The sequence below is a fragment of the Apium graveolens genome, chromosome 8 (genome assembly GCF_009905375.1).
Source record: "Apium graveolens cultivar Ventura chromosome 8, ASM990537v1, whole genome shotgun sequence".
In the NCBI taxonomy this organism is placed as follows: Eukaryota; Viridiplantae; Streptophyta; class Magnoliopsida; order Apiales; family Apiaceae; genus Apium; species Apium graveolens.
The window spans coordinates 183,391,873-183,411,810 of record NC_133654.1 but is presented as its reverse complement, the minus strand read 5'-3'; positions in this window follow the sequence as shown (position 1 = coordinate 183,411,810).

Here is a 19,938-nt window from a genome sequence, read left to right as displayed (position 1 = left end):
GATTCATGCTGATACTTACTTTGTTTTTAAATATCAAAGGTGGTATTAGTATAGATGATTGATGCTGACTTCAGTATGGGATGTTGTGAGCATCAAAGTTCGTATTGATATCTAATTTGATATGACAACAAAATGGGTATTAATATCAAGAGTTTGGCTTTGAGTAAAGTTTATAATTCATTCTATTATCATTGTTTCATGTTATTGTTGTTTACGATATTTCCGTAAACACTGTTTTACGAATTTTATTCTCGTCAAGATTCAAGGTATTGCTGAAGCATTTCGCTCAAAAATATCAAAAAGGGTTTTGAATATAGTGAGAAACAATTATCCGATCCTTTAATAAATTTCCTATTTCAGCAATTATGATTTTAAAATGTTATGCTCTAATGCAGATATCGGTTTTATATCAAAATGACCATATATATGCTAAAATGAACTTGCTGAGCATTTCTTTCGCTCATACTTGCCTGTTTTTAAATTTAACCTCCAGTGAGGCTTAGCTTGCGTTGTTTAGCCGCGTAATTCGAGGAAGCAAATAGGAAGCTTTTGGAAGGTGGTTGGTCCAGGGTTTGCGGACTAATGTAAGTTCTATGGTATAAAATTATGTTTATATATATATATTAGTATGTTATTAAATCATTGGTCTAGTATACTTCCTTTCGAAGTTATACTAGCGGGTTAAGTTTTGATATTGAGAATTTTTGAAAAGAGTTTGAAAAGAAAGTGAAACATTTATTTGTGGAATTTGGATATCTTGTTTCTAGAACTGTAACCTTAAAAGATCTTGGATTAATTGGGGTCATAGATGATAAATATCTTCCGCTGGCATTTGTTTATTGATTAAACAGGTTATTTTGGATTGAGGTTTCATAGTGACGACCAAATCCCCTGACCTTGTATTTGGGGGCGTTACAGCTTGGTATCAGAGCTGAGGTTATAGTAAACTAGAAACGAGAGTGTATAGGAGTGTGTATAGCTATGTGAGGACGTTTGAGCTCATCTCGAGTTCCTGTTGGACTATTGGATATAGTACCAACGAATAAGTTAAGATAGGCTCATTTGTTTGAGATGGTTGTATTGAGCTGGACAAAACTCCTGGCAGTTGCAAACTTCTATTGTGGAATCTTTCGAGGCTACTACAATTTGATGATGATGATGATTATCGATATCCTTCGAACATGAAGAAGTGTCTAGAATCGGATAGCGAGGCAACAAAAGAGTTCAAATAGAAGATAAGTATTCAGACTTTGGCAATACCTTCTCTTTCTATAACTTCTTTTGTTATCTCTGAAAAAGAGGTATTTGTTAGAAGATATATTCCCTTACACTCGTTTAATCATTTTGTGTCAGAATCTTGTTTTCTGGATTCTATTTCCTCTAGAAATATCAGTTTTGAAATATTTTCAGTTTTATTCATTTGAGTTTGAAATCCTTTAATATTCCTTTTACTCTAAATGAGATGAACAACCCTAATTATAAGGGGACACAAGGTATACATGTCTGTGTGATAGGAGTTGGATGGGAGGCCATCACTTGTGTGTGTTGTGACTATAAGAAGGTTAACAACCTTTAGTAGTGTCTTAATTTGGACACGCAATACCAAGTTCATTTGATCATATTGATCTCTCAGTTATTCTTGTATTTCAACAATACTTTTTCATAAATTCTTTTCTCTTTGAAATTTCATGATTTTATCATCTCAAATATTCGAAGGTATGCCAATCAAGTTAAGCTGAGTTATCTTGGTCAAGTCAAAGCAGGGTTACGTGAGGGGATTTCCAATAGCAACAGTGGTATGCAATGCGATTAAAATATCGGTGACATATAACGAAATTTGTCTGTCTCTTTATTTATCTCTCTATTTATCTCTATCTCTCTTTCTTTTTCTTTCTATCTTTCTCTCTATTCTTCTTTCTCGCAATCAGTAAAAGTAATTATATGGTCAAATGATATGTGGAAGAAACAATGGTGCAGAATAAAGCTCCCGTGATAATTGTGTGGTATAAGGAATTGCAGTGTTATTGGAAATTTTGAGAGAAGTTGTGTATGCAAGATTGAAGAGTTGGTAACAAAACCCTTAGTGCTTTCTTCTGCTGATTCCGAGGACGAAATCCTTATAAGGGGGTAGATTGTAATATCCCATATTTTCAGATATTATTATTATTATTATTATTACGAATTGTTTATGTGATTTTTATGTGATTTTTAATGAATTATCAGGTAATTGGAGTTGATGTTTTGGATGTTTATATGTGATATTCTTAGAGTATTTTAATTTTTATATGTCCAGAATAAAATATAGATAATTATGATATTTTTCTGGTAATTCTTGAACTATTATATGAATTTATAATGATTTGTAGATTTATTAATTATTTTCTGAGTATTTATAAAACTATTTTATAAAGCCGGGAATCGTCCAACTTCGACCGTTTTTGCGTTTTTACAACCCGAAACTCTTCCGAAAATTCCTTCCTAACCTAATCTGGTAATTCCAGACATTTTCCGTATTTTAACTTTTTCAATCCGGATTACGGTTTGACCCGTGCGCGTCCCGGTGCAAAATTTTCGATACGATAATCATTTCGGTAGATCAATAAAACCCGTATTCTCGAGAGACGGGATATTTTTACATTATTTTCTCATAAAGTATTTTATAAGAAGCCCGGTTTTGATAATTATCCAAATCTGATATTAAATTGTATCATTTTTATAGTTAGTTAGAGGCTAAGTAATCTATTTTCGGATCCGATATGATCCAATGAGATACTTGTTACGTGTTTAAGATGTATTTATATGAATCGATCTGCAATCTGGACTCGTATTTATGTGCGTCTTTACCGAGGTACTCGTTTTATCTCGTTTTATGTGTGTTGAATGTATTTTTGTGTTTTCGGGGTTTTCTGTTAATTTAAGTATCGTTTCTGTTTTTCAAAAATAAACGGACCGGGACCCCACCGGGACGTCAAACTCCACAAAATTCGTGTTTTTATTTTTATAAAATCAATCGTATTCCAAATACCCAATATTTTTGTATTTTTAAATTATTCGCAAATTTTGGGAAATTTTGATATAAATGTTGTATTTTATCGCTTTTAAAATTATTCCCCGTAAAATATCATTTTCAGGCTAGTTGTTTTAAATTACGAGATCCAGACACCGATTCGTGATTTATCGGGTATAAAATTCTTTAGGTATAAATACCCAAAATTTTGATTTTTCTATTTATATAAAAATCATAATAATTTGGATAATTAAAAGCAATCAGAAATATTATTGGGGGTGAAATTTGTTCTTAGCAGAAATCAAGTGATTCCAAGAGTTCGGATCATCCGTTGGTGACTTTCTAGTAACCGAATCGAAGCCCTTTTCAAGCCCGATCTTTTGACACCGATATCACTGTATAAGGTTGATTATCTTGTGAAATCGATTATTTTGATTATCGTCGAAATTGGGTGTTCTTCGTGTGATGATTATCTGTTTGTTTTGATTGTAGAAATAGCTTCCTCGGATTGTTATTAGTAGATTCATGCTAGTTATACGTGTATTGTATTGATTGATTGTTACAGTTGAACAAAAGCTTTAATCGAAAATTTTAATTCGATTTTCAGGTTTATATGATTGTTGTTTGATGATTTTAATGATACGATTAGATTGTATTGGTTGTAAGCTTTAATTCGAGCTTAGCCCGATTTTGGTTCAGGATGGGTGAACTAATGTTTTCGCCGGAAAAAATGAATTACGTTCGTTTTTTGATCGGACGATGAGTTCTTGTGATGTAGTGAATTTATGGTCATTTTTGGGTTGTACTTGCTTCTAGGATCGTTTTGGTGTAAAAAAATGGGGCTGAAGGGGTAGTTTTGGCCGGGTTTAGAGCTCGCCGGGAATGGTTGAAGGTCGCCGGAATCTGGACATTTTCCGGCGAGTTCTTCGACTATTCCGGTCATCTTCCTATGCCACCCTTTGATCCAAAATCAGAAGCCCCGACTCTCAAAACTTGTTTGTAATTTAAAATTTAATAAAAATTCTGAAAAATCATTTTTAATCCAAAAATTTTATTTATTTAATTATTTTTATTAATTAACTAAATTATTAAGATTCCAGAAATTATTTCTTTATTATTTTATAGAATTCTTAATTTGATTTAATTATTTATAATATATTTTGAGTAATTATTTATGATTTAATTAATTGATTAATTCATTTAATCAATTAATTTTATTCATAAATAGTTAAATAAAATGTAATTATTTATAACTAAGTCAAATAATATTCTAAAATTATTTCGAGCTTTAAAAAGTATATAAAGGTATTCAATATTCAATTAATATTATTAATAATTGAATTATTTTTATTTATTCATAATTAATAGACCGTTCGTCGGTTTAATACGAAACGAACGCATATAGATTCAGAAAAATACTCTGCTTTCATTAAAAATACTTTCGAGACCCAAATTCTTTCGTTTCGAAAGGTCGCTTGTTTTAAGAATCATTTTGAGTCGATTATTGATCGATAAATCATATTTTTGACCCAATTTCAGTTTTAAACGTACCGAGTCGAATGTTTTGACGAACCGGGTCATATGTGATGTAATAACCCCAAAATTTTGAACTTTTTGTAACCCTTATGAATAGTGTTTTAGCTGAATGAGAAAACTTTTCATGCCACACTATGTAGGGGTTCTGTTATGGATATTCTGAGATTTTATTAGTACTCTATATGGTATATAAGTGTATGTAAAGATCGTCAGAATCCAATTCCGAACACTTTGATTTTTCCCGGAAATCCACTAGATACGGAAAGAATTGAGTATAAGGAAACAGGATAAAAAGGATTTAAATTAAAGGATTATAATAGAGGATCATAAAAAGGAATATAATGTATTGAGAAAGGTTAAGGGAACCTAAGTAATAAGATCCCGGGTATGATCCCTCAAACGATAAACGAAAACGAAAGTTAAGCGAACCGTATAACAGATCAGCGGTCATTAGGAAAACAATTAGAAGCTAATCAAAGAGATTAGTGGGGATGATGTCATCCAACCAATAGAAAGAGGACAAAGGAGGGATGATGACATCACAAAGTCATGCAAGCATGACATAAGAAGGAAGGAAATGTGGTGGATTGTTAACCACACAAAACCAAGGTTAAATTGGTAATTAACCTAAAATAAAACAAATCTAATTCAATCAACCAAGCCAAACATTTCATTTCATCAAAACAAAAAACACAAAACCTCTTATTTCTTCATTGCTCTCGGCTTTTGCCATTTTCAAGAGAAAGAAATTTCAAAACTCAAGATCAAGGCTTCCTAAATTGGTAAGATAATTCCCTAGTCATCCTTATGCATAGTTATGGCTATCTTATGAGTTTAAGCCTTCAATTCTTTCTTAATCTTCTTCAAGAAATCAATGAAGAAGACAATGAATAGTGATTTCAAAGTTTTTAACTTGATTTTTTTCTTGTTTTCCTTTAAGATCCAAGCATCCCTAAGACTTCTCAAGGCTTCTTAAGGCTTCCTAGCTACTCCCACCACTTCAAGGAAGGTATATCATCTCCAAACCCTAGATTCCTTTGTATAATAAGATGATTTTGATTGTTATGGTGATATAGTAGCTTAATGCTTGTGGTTTAGAGTTTGGGTTGGAGTGGTAGTGAAATGGAATGGTGAATCTTGTTGTTTTGGTTAAAAGAACTTAAGTATAGTTAAATTCAAGCTTAAGCATAAGTATAAATGTTAATATTGAATTTATTGGGGATGTTATGATGTGATAAGGATGGACTTTGGTTTTATGAATGGATTGGGGTTGTTTGGTGATGAATTGGAGTGATATAAAATTGGGTAATCACATAAACATAGCCGTCGTAATGTCCGATTTACTTTAGGCTGTTTTTATTCTTAACATTAGGACCCGAGAACTCACTGCTAGGTTTTGACCATTACCATGTTTAGATAGTTCATGTTACGAGGTTCGTTTTGATATATAGTTCGTTTGATTCCGATGTACGGTTTAGGAGAAACGACCGTTTTAAGTAACGACGTTTCGCGAACGAAACCTTATCCCTCGCCTTACTTTGAAACATTGATTAAGGACCCTAAAGGACTAATTGGAGTATCAATCATTTATGTAGAGTGTATTAGGCAAATGGTAAAGCACTCGCGAGAGAATCGTCTTAAAACTCTTAATGGCTAAATTATTAAAAATGGTGGAGCCGAGGGTACTCGCGTGACTTAAGAGAATCAGTGAGCGCAAAACGAGCGTTAGAGTCTAAGTTGGTTAAAGTATAGATTTACAAGTGATTTTTGTTTAATTCCAACTTACTTGTTGTTTATAGGTTACCAGACTCGTCCCGAGCCTTTTATCACCCCCAGTCGCTCAGGCAAGTTTTCTACCCGTTATACTGTTGTTGTGATGTATACACTTGTATATGCATTATCTTGTAATAGATGCATGATGGTTATATTAGCAAATTCTTGCGATATATTGTAGCATGTGATATGGTACATATGCATGCCTGTTTCGTATTCTTGCCATATATATCTGTTGGTTCAGTTGATAATACCTATGCTAGAGAATAGCGGTAATTTGCATATACCCTTAGTATAGGGACCCAAAGGTGAAAACATTTTCTAAAACCGGGAGTCGAGGATCCCGAGTAGATTTTATATATATATATATATATATTTATATATATATATGGTTATAGTTTTCAAAACTATTAATCGAATAAGGTTTATTCGATAACTTTATTTTATTAATGAATATTATCTTGAATATTCATTCGAGGACTTATGACTCTTTTATATTATATATTGAATATTACTTGGATATTCATTTGAGGATGTATGACTCCTTTATTTTATTTAATGAATATTATTTATAATATTCATTCGAGGTATTATGACTCCGCTTATTATTTATTAATATTCTTTATTTTATTAAAGAATAATGTTCGATAATCAAACTTACTTTTGATATTCAAATAAAGATATTACTTTCGTATAAGTATATCTTTGATTAATTACTATTCATTTCAAGTATAAGTTTTCCAACTTCTACCTCAATTATTCTTTATGGGAATATTATTAAATAATAATATTCAGATATTTCTTTATATTGAGACTGATGTACTTTATTAAATCGGCATTATTCCAAACACTATTTAAAGTGTTTTCAAGTCTTTAAAATGATTTTCAAAAGTTAGAGCGGATCCCAAAACTCATTTTTATATTTAAGATCTTACTTTTAAAAAGAGGATTTAAATACTCGCTCAAAACCGGAGGGATCCGGCTCTGTGGTGTATTTTATATTCGCAACAAGGTTGTTGTCTTGATAAAAGAGTTTTTGATTACTTACCCAACACTCGGGAAGTAAAATTCTTGGAACAAGTTAATCCATTAACAGGCATCGCCTGGGAAATATCGGTGAGTTTTCCTTTCCAACTAGATACGACTTCTTGGTGGAGCCGTATCAACAAGTTTCTACTTGGGGAAAGTGGGGACGAGCTTTACATTTCAGAGTCATGGATTTCATCTGAACTAGGAGTGGCGTAAGTGGTCGAGTAGCGCCGGCCCAGCCTTATTATATTGGCCCAAATGGCCTTGAAGTTCCGCTAAGGCGGTCCATTCCTTAGGAGTTCAGTGTTCGGTTGACAAGTAAATCCGAAAGGTTCTCCTCTACATGTAGAAAATGGTGGGGTTGTAATACTACGACTGATCATCGTAAGTGGTCTTCCTGGCGCGACAAACTCCCGTAATGAGTTCATCTTCCAATTGGATATTTCTGCAACACTACCCAGAGCACTTCGATAGAAAGGCTACGGTTGGGCGATTGTTGAGTGTTGGTAGGGTCGAGTTTCAAAATGATGTTTGCATCAAATGAAGTATCTTGTAACTTCATTTTATTTTGATGATATTTTAAAGATTGATTCTATACAAGTTTTGTCTTGTAACTTAATCTATGGGATGAACTAATTATACATTGAAAGGTGGTAGTTCAAGTAGTATTCGGAAAAGATATAAGTATATTGGAGTATCTTGTAACTTCATCTTTTAAACTTATATCTAGTAAATGATTATCTTATGCATGTCAAAGATTTTCAGAAAAACGTTGAGACAAGGTTAGATATATGAGATCACCTTGCAACGATAGTTTTATACAGTTATAAACTGGAACTTTGTGTATATTATACACGGAAGAGGACTTCCAAGATTTTAAAAAGTATATATGTATATATATACTGAATATTTTGCGACTTCATCGCATTAAGATATCAAACTTGGTTCATTTCTTTTGACCAAGACTTTCTTGAGTACTATGAGAAGGCTCATATATTGTTAATCATATTATATATTATTTTGGTGGGCTTGTTGCTCACCCTTGCCTTCTTCTTTCATCACACAACATCAGATAGACAAGATGAACAGGACCAAGCTCCCGATTCGCAAGCGGTTAGAAAACGTTCTGCAGTCTTCGGGAAGCGTTGATGCCGCTGTAGCTGAGGTAGGAACTACCAATAGGCTAGGCTTTCAACTTTTGATGTACCAGACTCATGTATAATATGAATTGTAATAATGGCAAAGAAAATGTAAATTTATCCAGGAAACCTTTTAAGGTGTATTGGCAGATAATTGTGGAATAAAATGACTTGTGATTATTTTTGGATGTTCATCTCTGAGACTATAACTTGTGGTGTGTGTGTTTATTGTGGGGTCATAGTACAAAGTAGATGATTAATTATTAAGATTGGGTGTTATTAAGGGAAATGGAACTCGTGACAACCCGAATCCCCGACCCCGGATTTGGGGGTGTTACAGAAGTGGTATCAGAGCTAAGCGTTATAAACCTCAGAGATGATGTGACGTTAAGATAATAAGTTCACTAAGATAATAAGAACTCTTGCCAAGTTCATAGTCGGGCTACCTAACGTAGTACTGACAGTTAAAACTCTTACGGGAACCCTTATAAATATCGTGATAGTAACATAGTTCGTTCTCGTATAGGGCAGCGGGGCACCGAACCCTGAGGTTCAGGAGCATCAGCATGAGGATATTTTATTACAAGCTGGAGATCAAATTGTGAATCCAATGGAGTACCCTAATGAGGGACCGGATGAGATTCATATTGAGAATGTTGCGGTTGAGGATGTTATTCCGGAAAGGATTGTGGCTGAGGAGGATCTCATGGAGGATCCTGATGAGAATGAAGAGAGGACCGCTGAGGAATTGATGACCGTAGTCAGGGCGACTACCAGAGCAAGAATGGCCGTGAGGGTGGCACTAGAGGATGGGGGAGCATCCAGTTCTAGAGATCACCTTCCATCTGCAAGGAAGTGGACTAAAGCACATACACCTGACTTGATTATTGGAGATCCTGAAGCAGGTATTAAAACTAGAACAGCAACATCAAATGAATGTCTCTATCATTCTTTTCTTTCTCAGGCTGAACCAAAGAAAGTGGAAGAAGCTCTTCAAGATGCTGATTGGGTGCAAGCAATGCAGGAAGAGTTAAATGAATTTGAAAGAAATAAAGTCTGGACCCTAGTGCCAAGACCAAAGAACAGATCAGTTCTTGGTACAAAATGGGTGTTCAGAAATAAAACTGACACTGATGGCATAATTACAAGGAATAAAGCAAGACTGGTTGCAAAAGGATATTCCCAACAGGAGGGAATTGATTATGATGAAACATTTGCACCAGTTGCTAGACTGGAAGCCATAAGGATATTTCTGGCTTATGTTGCTCACAAAAAGTTTATAGTCTTTCAAAAGGATGTAAAAAGTGCTTTTCATAACGGAGAATTGGAAGAAGAAGTATATGTTGAACAACCTCCAGGTTTTGTAGATTCAAAATTTCCTAATCATGTCTATAGACTTGATGAAGCACTTTATGGCCTTAAGCAAGCTCCAAGAGCATGGTTTGAGACATTAGCTCAGTTTCATCCGGAAAGTGGATTTAACAGAGGGACTATTGACAAAACTTTATTCTATCTCAACCATGGAAAAGACTTACTTTTGGTGCAGATATATGTTGATGATATCATTTTTGGTTCTACAAATGACAGACTTTGTAAAAGGTTTGCCAAGCTAATGCAGTCAAGATAACAAATGAGTATGATGGGAGAACTTAGCTATTTTCTGGGCCTTCAAGTCAAGCAGAATGAAGAAGGAACCTTTATTTGTCAATCTAAGTACACCAGAAATCTGTTGAAGAAATTTGGAATGCAAGACTGTTCAAGTGCATCCACTCCCATGGCCACTGCAATAAAATTGGATAAGGATACTGGTATATCCGTAGATATTACTGATTATAGAGGTATGATTGGCTCATTACTCTATCTAACTGCAAGTAGACCTGATATCATGTATGCTACCTGTCTTTGTGCAAGATTTCAAGCAGATCCAAAAGAACCTCACTTAACGGCTGTGAAAAGAATTTTCAAGTACCTTAAGGGTACAGCCGATCTAGGATTGTGGTATCCTAGGGAATCAGACATTAAGCTAATAGGTTACTCAGATGCAGATTTTGCAGGGTGCAAAATTGCCAGGAAAAGCACATGTGGAAGCTACCAATTTCTTGGAGGCAGATTAGTTTCTTGGTTTAGCAAGAAACAAAAGTCAATTTCCACATCAACTGCATAGGCAGAGTACATTGCTGCAGGAAACTGTTGTGCACAAATTCTTTGGATGAAGAATCAGTTACTGGATTATGGGTTAGAATTTTCTAAAATCCCTATTTATTGTGATAATCAAAGTGCTATTGCTATGACAGGTAATCCAGTTCAGCACTCAATGACAAAGCACATCAGCATTAGGTACCACTTCACAAGAGAGCATGTGATGGAAGGTACATTGGAATTGCATTTTGTTCCAACAAATCAACAACTAGCAGATATCTTCACAAAACCACTATGTGAAGCTACTTTTACAAGATTGGTAAATGAACTTGGAATGGTTTCAGGTTCTTTCTCTAAATCTGCTTAGTTTATATTCTGATACATCAGACTTTATAATCAGTTTTTACAGATATTACTATCTTTATGTAATCTGTGCTTAAATTGAAATTTACCTAAGTGTTGATTGTTGTCTGATGTGAACTTCTAAACTCTGATAGTGATATGAATGTTTCTGTGACTCTTCAATCCAATGAGGATAATTGTGCTAGATGTTGACCTAGTAGTCTCTAATATACTAAAGATCCCATGTTTGAAGTAATTATTTATGTGGAAATCTTTTAACCCAAGCAAATTCTGATATTGAGCTTGGTTAGGTTTACTTTGTGTATCTTATTACTAAGTCAAAAACTAGAATAGTGTTTCTTATATGTTAAGTTCTGATGTTGGTAAATCTTATGGATGTACTAAGTGCTGATAAGCCCCACTTATCAAAAGAAAAAGTAAAGAAAAGAAATAAATATCAAGTACTCCTTTGAGATCTAAAGAAAAATAAATGTGGAAGGGAAGACCCAAGTGCATTGCTGGTATTAAGTAATATGCATTATAAAAGCAAAATAAAATTTTCTTGGTGACTTTTCACATTCTCTGATCACTGGAGAAATAATCTGATAATAGCATAAATTCTGATATGTAGTCGTGACTCGCTTACACTGAGAAGCCACTGTAAAAAAGGAATTTCAAAAGATACATAAAATGAGCACAAAATAGTTGAGGTGGACTCATGCATGAACTCATTCTATAGTAGACTTCAGACTAATGACAGATGTTGAGCAAAGTTCTTAGTTATGCCTTATTTCTAAGATGTACTGAAGTGAATCAGACTTTACTCTTTGTCTGATATTTAGCTTAAAGCACACACTTACACTCCATATGAATGATGAAAATTACTGTGGTGATCAATGTTGTTTTAGATGAACAGTTTAAGTGTCAGTTGCATAAATATGAGGACAAGTTCTGATGGAAGTTCTGATGATTAAGTTCTATTGAAACCATATCAGTATTTGTGTAAAGAGTTACAGAAATAAACATTCACTTTTTGAGTAAAGGAGCCATATTCTGATGACTTTTAAATTCTGATAATAATTAAATTCTGATGCTGACATGGCAGTATTTATTTCCTTGATTTATTTTTAGGTCAATACGTGAACGGTTATATTTTATCAGAATATTGGTTTATGTAAGATAAAGACAGTAATAATCATTTGTTTAGTGGGAACAGTTTTTTTTGAAAAACTGCATGTGTATAATAATCATTACTTATTTCCCGTGCCCATTAACTTTTGTCTTAACTACTGCATGGTTGACAGGTGTATAGTTTGTTCCACTTCTCAATAACTGCTGTCAAGTGGCGTGTATAAGTAAAAGAGAGAAAAGATTTTAAATCTTTTATCTAATTTTGTATTCTATACTCTCTCTCTTTTTTTTTTTCACATTCTTTGACGGTTTTCTATACAGACATTTTATCAAACACCTTTCAGGAACTCTAAATTCTCACTCATTTTTAATGGCACCCAAGGATATAAACTTTAATGGAGCAAAGTTCGTCCCCAACAACTATGTTGCCATTCTCACTAAGAGTGAAGCTCCTTCGGAACTTCATTTTATTCAGGATTTCTTATCTCATAGTGAAATTGGGTTCACTTTGACGCAACCATCCTATTTATCTGGAACTCAAGTTCTGACGCTTTAGCGTACAGAACTTTATGATGATGGTGGTAAGAATGGGACTCCAAGCATCATGTTTATAGCAAAGGAGGTTGAGTATGTTGTTACTCTGGCAACAGTTCGAAAAGCTCTACACCTACCTGAAAACTGTCAATTTAGTTCTGCTGTTGAGGATCCATTGCTACAGCAAATGATGGCTAATCTTGGGTATGAACAGAGTTTCGCAAAGTTGGGTCAACTCAAACGCCCGTAAATTTAAAAGGAATGGAGCTTCTTCTTCGATTGCATCATGAAGACGTTTGCCAACAAGTGCTCAAATTTTGATGCCATTCCTATTCTGACATAAAAAATTGGGTATGCACTCTTAAACCAGTCTCATTTTGATTATGCAAAGATTGTGTTATTTTTTTATAGGAGATAGAATGAAAGAGGACAGGAATGTAGTTTATTTTGCTAGGTTCTGTCAATTAATTTACAATTACTGTACATCAGATGAACCACAATTAGCAAGTGAACAGATAGAACCTTTTAGATTAACTAAGAGAGCTTTTACTGATCTTTTAACTGCTGACAACAAGAAGGGAGTTTTGAGACCCCTTAGCATTCCTTTATCAGTAAAGCAAGCCCTTGTAAATGCTGATGTTGCTACCTATTCATTTCTATATCCTGATGTCCAACCCACCAACACACAACGTCCATCAACACCTACTACTGTCACTCAACAAACACTCACATCAGAACATGCCAACCAACCATCAGCACATAATCAAGTGAAGCCTTCTTCTTCTAGAGCAAAGAGGACTAAGACAGTTCCTCAGTCACAGCAGAAAAGAAGGAAGATAATTTTAAGAGATGAGTCTGATAATGAAGTACAGGTTCAACCATCAGAACCTGTTGCTGAAGTAGCTGAGAAGGTCTCTTATCAGAAAGCTCAAGAAACTGGGAGTTCTAGGCCCCTAAAAAGGCTTCGAAAGCTAAACTCTGATGATGAAGCTCCCAGAGTCTCTCCATCAGCTAAGAAACTTAAAAAGAAAAGAGCAAGGGGGGATGTAGAATCATCAATCTCTGATGAAGGAATGGAATCAGCAGCTGAGGAAGGAGGTCAGGAATCTCTGATCTCAAAAAAACCAATTGTGATTGAATCTCTTCCCACTGCTGAACCAGACTTTACTGAAGCTCACAAATCTTCTATTCAAGAGTCAGAGAATACTCAAGAACACATGCCTACGCCTCATGTGTCTCCTATCATTGATCAAGTATATGCTGATAATCCAGGTATAAGTGCTGAAATAGATATTCACAACTTGAATGTGCCTGAGGTTCTGTACTTGGAAGCTCCAACCATTTCTCAACAGACTCCACCAACAACTCCACTGCTAGATGTTGATGTCAATGCAGATGAATCTTATATTGCTTCACATACAATTATTCTATCACAAGATGCTGATACTGAAGATTCTGCAAGTTCTGTTAAAATAAATGCTAAAAATACTGGTGAAGCTGCTACAAATGAAAATGCTAATGCAGCTGGTCCTTCAGGACATACACCTCTACAAACAGTTAATAAAGCTGATTTGATTAAAAAGTTTGTGAGATAGGATGCACCAGTACCTTGGAGTGAAACCTCAAGAGGAAGAGAATGGATCAAGGAGTGGAACAAAGTTGATTTTGTTCCTACTGCAAATATTCTTGCTGAGCACCTGGCTAAAGCTGATGAGATGCTGATGAATGATGACTTCAAAACACAGCTCAGAGTTACTGCATTGAGTACCAGGAACCTTCAAGGTCAACACTCAATAACTCAAGCCAAGGTGGACAATTCAAGAAACACTGATTCAGCAAGACATGAATGTCAAATTGGACAAGAAAAGGTTTTTTCAGCCAGCCTTTGACCGTATTGGGTATATAGAAAAGACTCAGGAAAAGCAACAAACTCAACTATCTGATATTTTAAAGAATCAAGCTGCTCATCAAGACCAACTCAATGAAATCCAAAACTCAGTGGAATTGCTTGTCTCCCTGCTTCTACCAGATGATGCCAAAAAGGGGGAGAAAGTGATTAAGTCCAAATGCAAAACTGATCAACCACTGAAGGGTAAGGATGATGATAATGAAGACCAAGGAAACTCTAAAAGGAGTAGAGGTCTAAGTCAAGGCAGGGGTTCTTTATCAAGCAAAGCCAGAACTACAAGTCAAAGAACAAGTTCTGATACTGGGAGAAGAACAAGTTCTGATACTGGTAAAAGGATAAGTTCTGATGAACAAACTCTGAAACTTGATGAAGAGATCTCCAAAAGTCTGTTCTTAAAGGACAATCCAGGCATGGATATTGAAAGTCTGAAGGAAGAAGAGATTAGGCTGAAAGTTGAAAATGACAAATCTAAGTCAAAGTCTAAATCTCAAGTCATTACAAAGAAACCACCTAATCCTAAGGGCATTGTGATCAAAAAGAGGAAAGATACTGAGGCATCTAAGGCCAAGTCCAAATCACAGGTGGAAGTTGATCTTAGATTCAAGGGAAAGGCAAAAGTTGATGAACCTGTAAAGATATATATGTCAACTATGGATCTGGAAGCAAAATCTGATGAAGATGCAACTCTAATTTTGAATAAAAAAGCAATATTCAAGCAACCTCTGACAGAGCTCAAGTTATCTTGACATCAGAAGAAAAGGAAACCTCTGACATTGCTCATGTTAAACCTTCAAAAATTCTACTACCTGGGTTTACTAAAGCTCAACAATCTGATCAATCAATAAAGACTTCAACAAAAGTTTTTAAGGGTAGATTGCTCTAGGGGAAAGAAGCTAGAGATAAAACAGGATTAGGTAATGCTGATGAGAAGAGAGTAAACAATTCTACCTTAGATCCTACATCTCTTTCTGAACCAGGAGTAGGGACAACTCCAGAAAGACTAAATTAATTAGAGTCTATACAGATGGTTTACAATTCCAAGCTGGAAGAAGACATAATGCTTTATTTTATGACAGATGGAAGAGTATTCCAGATAAGAAAGGAAGCAATTTGATTGAAGTATTATGAAGAACTGCAACATGTTTTATTTCTACTTCAAGTGAAGAATAGGTCAACAGATGGTGCTGCCAGTTATTTAAAATCTGATATTCAAAGGCAGAAGAAACTTTATTCTATAAAGTCTAACACACCATACTATCCAAAGTACAGAGCTCACAATGGTGAATTAGTTGAGATGAAGCCTAATACTGCCAAGATCACTACATTTCTGGGTATTAAGGGTATTGAATTTAATCTGGAGTCTGACAAAGCTTATCTGATCAGACTGGATTAGGAAATAAGGAAAGCAAAGATTAATAATCTCAGGGCTGCTATCTTTCAGACAGGAGAAGATAAAGTTGAACTTAAAGATGTTAAAAGGAGGATGATAAATGAACTTGAATATGCTGAGAGAACTCTTTTAAAGAACTATCTCAGAACAACTCCTGACATTCAAGAGATCAAATACTAAAGCCAAGTCAAGGACTACAACTGTTGAATTCTGAAGAATATACAGGCTAAAGCTGATATCAGACTTTAAGGATGGTAAAAACTACAAGGACTGTGAGTTGTAGTTATCTAGTAAAATTCTCATATGCATTTGTACTTAATGTTTTTGATATCATCAAATATCTATTAAACTTGTATATTATGCTAATTTACAAGTTGGGGGAGATTGTTAGATATATTTGTGATGTCATGTCTAATAATGATTTGTGTTTAGTTTTTAAATCTTGACTTACAGGACAAATCAGGACTTAACTGGAAATCAGTACTTATACTGAAGTCAAAACTTAAGATATCAGAACTTAAGTTATCAGAACTTAAGATATCAGAAGATATTCATCAGAAGATAATATCAGGACTTAAGAAGACTTTCAGATAAGGAAGGCGGCTGATTGAAAGGAAAGAAGATCAAGACTAAAACAAGAAGAGATATGCATGGAGAAGAATTCTATGAAGAATAGAAGACTTGGAGGAAAAGATAACTAATTAATATTTTTAGGATGCAGACTTATATTCGATATCAATTAGAATATAATCTTGTAACTGTGTGTCTATATAAACACAACATAGGATTTATACTAGAAGTGTTATCTTAATCGAGAATATTATTCATTGTAACCCTAGCAGCTCTCGTGATATTTGTTCATCACTGAGAGAGAACGGTTCCATTGCAATACTGTTTTATTAATAAGATTATTATGTGTTACATACTTGTGTTCTTAATTCGATTTGATTGTACTATACAATGTATTCAACCCCCTTCTACAGTGTGTGTGACCTAACAAATGAGTTAAGTTTCCTGATAAGCAGTGATTAGACTTGGATATTCACTTTTATTTTAAAAATCAAGGTTAGGTTGCTGATCAGTCAGGCACCAACCCCGAGCAAGGCTCGCAGCTCTGCTCTTTCTACTGGATCCAAGGCACACATTGGCCTATTATGACCACGAATATGGTCCATATTTAAAAACAATCCAATTCTATAATAACAACATGATAAATAATGTAAATCAATGAACTGAATCATAAACAACATTTGTCTCAAAGCATAGGGTGATTCATAATACCATGAAGTTATAACAAGGTAAACATGATGATTGGCTTTCAGCCAGGGTAAGAATTAGGAAGTAGAAGGCCAAAGATTTAGTGGTTACAAGGATTGGTCTTCTGTTATACAAGGTATGAAGGTTCGTATGTTAAGCAATTCCATATCCAGGATCAATATGTGGTATATATGTATTTTTGGAGTAGTATCGTATGTATGTGGTTCATATATGAGAATTCACCAATAAATGGTTTACAAAGAATAAGGCTTATGGCTCAAAGATCAATAGCAATTATCTGGGTTTAGGGTTAAGTACTTCAAAGTACTTGCAATATAGAACATGAACTATTTGGAATACTTGCAATATATCATAAGAAGGTTCAAGAGTACTTGCAGTTATACTACAAGAAAGTTCAGGGATACTTTCCTTATCAATCCGCTTTTACTTTACTTGTACTCGTCTACTGATTTTCACTCACCGACCACTTGTTTTCCTTTTCTATGTCTCGCTTCCTCTGTTAGACATCACATGTATTTATCAATACTTATTCTTATCTCATTCTATTCGTTACAAGCTTCTATCTACCATTCATTTTACCAAATCCGACTTACAGATTAAAAGTTGCGATAAAATTGTCAAACAATGCACATAAGGCATATTACACATCAGTCTGATCACATATAGCACATAGCACGTAAGATATTCGATCAAAATAATTTTTTCAAAGAAGATTCGGGGTTAAAATGATTTTTTAGTCATTTAATACGAATTTTTAAACAGTTTTCGAAATTAAAATGGGTCGTTGAATCATTTTATAATTAAATAACGAAGTTCGAACACCCGAATATGACTTTAAAATCATTTCATAATAATTATCGAGCCTTGAAAATAATTTTAGAATAATAATTTAAAGCTCGAAACTATTTTTCGGAACTTTTAAACAAAATAAATAATTAAATTTAATTAAACAATCAATTAAAATTAATTATTAACTAATTAAATTAATTAATCAATTAATATTTAAATTAATTAACTAATTAAATAATTAATTGTCAACTAAAATTAATTAAATAAATAATTTCGATTTATTTTGGAATTAAAAAGAATTTTCTGAATAATAAATAATGAAATTTTGGAATTTAAAAAAATTAAAAAAAAATTATGAAATTATTATAAAAAGAAAATACAATCTTTGAAAATAATTAAAACAGAAATCCTAATTTTGTAAATTCTTAAAACTACAGGGAATAAAACGTAAAGGTTGCAAAACGACAGGGATTAAACGGTAATTTGTCACCGTCTTTTTCCCCGTCGCCGGTCGCCGTCCCCGCCTGTCAGTAGCTATTAACGGCGACTTGAGCTTTTTCGGCAACTCCAAAAACCACCCAGAAACGTGCCAAATAATCAAGAAGTAAAGTCCATGCTACCAGGAACTCATTCGTGCCAAAAATACGATCAAATAAGCGGTAAATCAGCCGTAAATTCAATCGGAATTTTCCGCCGCCGTTAACTTCGATTTTTCGGCGAAGCCTTTCCCGGAACCCTCTATTAACCACATATACATCATTCAATTCGTCTTTCCATGATATACACACTGGTGCAATCAATTTTAACTAATAGCCCTTGAATCAAAAATACTTAAAATTCAATTAAGAACACTCAAAGTTATAAACCCTAATGATCATGTTATACCAAAATTCAACTCCAAATTAAACCCAATTTTCTACATGTTATTGAACTCCAAATTCATCATATAATATACCAAAATGATCAGGACAAAAGTATTTATAAGATTCAGCCATCAAATCACACAAACAACATCAAAATCAAAAATTAATATTTTAATCATTAATTAATTTGAATTAAAATAAATAAATAGGAACAAGACCTTGATTTCTGCACTGAAACTGATGCTTGATTTCAAAAGAGCTTTTCGAGAGCTTTGATTCGGTATATGGCACGCTTGATTCCGAGTTCGATAACGCTTTCGTTTTTAAGTTCGATTCTCAAGAACGCGACGGATTTTCGGTTTCTCTCTGTAAATTCTATGTTTTTACTATTAGTTTATCATTATACGAATAAAATGAAATAAGAAAAAGGCTATTTATATCTATGGAATATTAATACATATTGGATCGTATTGGATCGGAAAATAGGTTACTTAGTCGCTAAGTAACTGCAAAAACAATCCGATTTGATACCCGTTTTGGATAATTATCAAAACCGGGCTTCTTAAAAAATACTTTATACGAAGATAATGTAATAATATCCGGGTCTTTTGAGAATACGGGTTTTATTGATCTATCAAAATGATTATCGTATCAAAAATTTTATGCCTGGACTTGTACGGGTCAAACCGTACTCCGGATCGAAAAAGTCAAAACACAGAAAATTTTCAGAATAATTAGATTAGATTATGAAGGAGTTTTTTGAAGAGTTTCGGGTTGTAAAAATGGTTGAAGTTGGACGATTCTAGTTTTAAAAATAGTTTTGTAATTATATAGAAAATAATTATTAAATCCATAAATCATTATAAAATCATATAACAATCTAAAAATTACCAGAAAAATACAAAAATTATCTATACTTTATTATGGACATATTAAAATTAAAATACTCAAATTCTACCACATATAAACATGTAAATATCAATACCAATCATCAGATAATTCACATAATAATCACATAATAATTATTTATTGATAAAGATAATTATACGATATATCCCGGATATTACATCCTTCCCCCT